The sequence below is a fragment of the Pseudophryne corroboree genome, chromosome 9 (assembly GCF_028390025.1).
Source record: "Pseudophryne corroboree isolate aPseCor3 chromosome 9, aPseCor3.hap2, whole genome shotgun sequence".
NCBI lineage: Eukaryota > Metazoa > Chordata > Amphibia > Anura > Myobatrachidae > Pseudophryne > Pseudophryne corroboree.
Genome location: NC_086452.1, coordinates 242,762,228 through 242,766,390, shown reverse-complemented (window position 1 = coordinate 242,766,390; position 4,163 = coordinate 242,762,228). Strand labels below are relative to the sequence as shown.

The 4,163-nt window shown below is 39.5% G+C and overlaps 1 pseudogene; it reads left to right on the top strand.

Annotated features, from left to right (window-relative positions):
• The first annotated feature begins 2,042 nt into the window (after positions 1-2,042).
• On the top strand, positions 2,043-2,161 carry LOC134965000 (5S ribosomal RNA; annotated as a pseudogene).
• Positions 2,162-4,163: the final 2,002 nt, after the last annotated feature.

Below are 4,163 nucleotides of genomic sequence, written 5' to 3'. Positions count from 1 at the left end.
GTGCAGAGCGGTGTAACTGTGACCCATGTGTCCTGACAAGCAGTATAGAAGCTATAGAAAAGTATATATATTATTGTATATATCAGTACAGAGCAGTGTAACTGTGACACATGTATGTCCTGACAAGCAGTATATAAGCTATAGAAAATGATTTAAAATTATTGTATATATCAGTATAGAGCAGTGTAACTGTGACACATGTGTGTCCTGACAAGCAGTATAGAAGCTATAGAAAAGTAAATATATTACTGTATATCAGTAGTAGTACAGAGCGGTGTAACTGTGACACATGTGTATCCTGACAAGCAGTATAGAAGCTATAGAAAAGTATATATATTATTGTACATCAGTACAGAGCGGTGTAACTGTGACCATGTGTCCTGACAAGCAGTATAGAAGTTTTAGAAAAGTATATATATTATATACTGGTGGTCCCCAGTCCCCACAATGCAGCACACTGATCAGATATTTGCAGCACACTGAGCACAGATATGGAGCGTTTTCAGGCAGAAAACGTAGATATTTGCAGCACACTGAGCACAGATTATTTGCAGCACACTGAGCACAGATATTTGCAGCACACTGATTACACACTGATTACGGAGTTTTTCAGGGAGAGAACGCTGCCACATCCTCTCCGTACAATCTCCAAAGCACGAGTGAAAATGGCAGCGACGCGCGGCTCCTTATATAGAATCCGAATCTCGCAAGAATCCGACAGCGGGATGATGACGTTCGGGCGCGTTCTGGTTAACCGAGCAAGGCGGGAAGATCCGAGGCTGCCTCTGAACCGTGCAAAATGGGTGAAGTTCGGGGGGGGTTCGGATCCCGAGGAACCGAACCCGTTCATCTCTAGTTTATATGCTGTTAACTTTATCAAATGTTCTACTGTAAAAGATGTACTGTATGTACCCGTATCACATATGCATTTGAGCACCATTTTTAATATTTTGTTATTACTTAGTCTGTGCTGGTAAATATATATTGGACAGTTCCGGTTCCAAGCTAGTATAAATATCTACTGTATTTTCATAACTCAGTCCATCCGCTACTGCACATTGCATATAGAAGGCCTCAATAATTGTACTGATATAATGTCTTTGAATAAAGCTTGAGTCTTATACCATATATAAAAACCCATGAAATACGCTGTTATAGAATTATATGCACCTATACAGTTTAAGAATATGAACAACTTCTACCATAATAAATTGTACCTCATTGGCTAAATCCATCTAACACTGCATGCAGGAAGATTCAGGAAATACATACAGTTGGGATCACTATGCACACTCATGCCATCAGGTTAATCAAATCCTGTAACAGGGCTATCTTTATTTTCCAAAGGAGGCACCATGCTTGGTACTCTCTCATCCATTGCCCTCTATCAAGCTATATGAAAATGTGAAAGCAGAAGTAACTGCATAGACCTCATATATACTCTGTCTAATACATATACTCTCTCTTGCCAAACTATCTTTCTGTGTACCCTCTCATCCAAATGTGTCAGTTTAAATCTCTGCAGTGCTGAGGTGGGTGTGGATCATAGGGTCAACCACACTTAGGTCGACAGTAATCAGGTCGACCACTATTGGCCAACAGTGATTAGGTCAACACCTGAAATAGGTTGACATGGTCAATAGGTCAACATGGACAAGGTCAATATGGAAAAAGGTCAACAAGAGGTTTTTTTTATTTTGGTGTCGATTTCTTTGCTCATCATGCTTAGGGCAAAGTTACAGTTCCCAATTGTAGTCCACGTGAATCATAAAGTATAAAAAAAATTCAAAAATGGAAATAAAAGTGAAAAACTCATGTCAATCTTTTTCCAGGTCAACCTAGTACATGTTGACCTAGTGACCATGATGACCTACAGACCTTGTCGACTAATAACGGTTGACCTAATGACTGTCAACCTATGTGTGGTTGGCCTAAAGACCGGATACCGCTGAGGTAATAGGGACACAGAAGCACATCAATTTGGACCGCAGAAGTACACTCTGCATCTCCCAATAGTGAAATATATACTCTCTCATTTAGCAGATTACTGCCATACTTCACTAGACACGCCCAATCTCATTGAATCTTGGAAGCTAATCAGTGAGAGGCCTGTTTAGTACTTGGATGGGAGACCAATAGGGAATACCAGATGCAGTAAGTACTGTACCTTTAGGTGAAAAGCAGAAGTTTAAATGCCTCACCCTATTTGAGAGATTCTCTACAATACTTCTGCCCTAAGCCCCTACAAAATAGTCACTTGACACCTTATATGACTGCAGGGGATCAGAAATCTTGCATAGAGGCAGTACAAGTTCCATTTCTTTTCACTGCATTGCAATTAACGATTGTTATGATGCTGCAATACATGTTTTTTGACTCAGGATCAGGATATAGGATATATGTTTTTTTTTCCTATTTTGAGTAACACCAGATAAACATTTAGACTGTGATATCCATATATGACAGTCGTCACCAATTACAGACTTACAGGACTTATTATATTCAGCATGTTTCTCTGCATATCTTACGCATACCCTGATAGTAATTAGCAGTCTGAATATCAAGGAAATTTTGATGCCCCACATTAAGGGGTAAAGTTACTAAGATGGGAGTTCTATTTAAGATGGGATGTTTCCCATAGCAACCAATCAGATTCTACTTCTCATTTATCTAGCACCTTCTAAAATATAATGCCTGGAAACTTATTGGTTGCTATGGGCAACATTCCATCTTAAATAGAACTCCCATCTCAGTAAATTTAACCCTAAGACTGGATGTACCATCTATGATAACTCAAATATTTTCACCTCTGGCTTATTCAAGTCAAAATCTGGGATTTATTTAAGTCAATTTGAGAACAAATATCTACTGATAACTATGATTTACATAGTACTTTTGTGGAAATATTCTTTGCTTCTCTGGCTTTTTTTATATTGAACAGTATTAAAAGTTAAGTTTTATTATCTTCCTAAGAGTGTACCAACAAAGATTACAGTATTTCTTCCCTTTCCATTTTGTATTAGTTCAGGACAAAATAAAGTTGATAGTTTTTTTCCTGAATGAGGGTGGATAACACTTCCATGTATCAGCATGTTGTACACATTGTGCATGTATAACATCTGGGGGGAAAGGGGGGGGGGGGAGTTTCAGTAGATAAGTAAACAAATTACCCTTAGGTATTTGTACCACCATTAGTGTTTTTCAATGTTTTGAGATTGGAATACAGTACAAACTGATCAAAGGTTAATGATGTAACTACCCATATAGACATTATTCACACATATTATTTAATTAATGGTTGAATACACTGTTGTTGCCAAAACAAAATCTGTTATATCATATTCTCATGCTGCAGACATAATGACTCTCTGGTAAATAGCATCTTAACATTCAAAGTAACATAGTAACATAGTAGGTGAGATTCAAAAATGACTATTTTTTTCATCGAGTTCAACCTGAATTGTATTGCATTCCCTATTCTATTTAGGATAAAGGCTATATCCTCATATATATCTTTTTCTATTAGAAATTTGTCTAACCAATTTTTAAACGCATTGACTGAGTCCACCATAACAACCTTCTCTGGCAGTGTATTCCATATTCGTATTGCCCTTACAGTGAAGAATCCCTTCCTGCGCTGAGTACGAAATTCTCTCTTCAAAAGCCTTAGCGGGTGTCCTTATGTTTTGTGTAGAGGTCTTTTAGTAAACAACTCATATGATAGCTCTGCATATTGCCCTTTTATATATTTGTAAATATTAATCAAATCTACTCTTAAGGCCCGTACACACTGGTCGATGTATCGGCCGTTCTCTTGAACGGCCGATACATCGCGGGACCGTCGGCCAGTGTGTACGGGCGATACGTCTGTGAACTCCGTCGTTCACAGACGTATCGCGTCGGCCGCGCAGCACAGCCGACAGCCAATATATCTAACGATATATTGGCCCGTCGCTGTGTGTGTACGGGGCGGTCGTCCGACCGCCCGTACACATGTTGCGGCGGCCGGCGGTGATTGACAGGTGAACTGGGCGGGAGCAAGCGCCCGCCCAGTTCATGACGTCAGTCCCCCGACGGATCGGGCTGTGTGTATGCACAGCACACTGCCCGATCCGTACATAGTATATCTGCAGATCAATTGATCTGCAGATATATCTAATAGT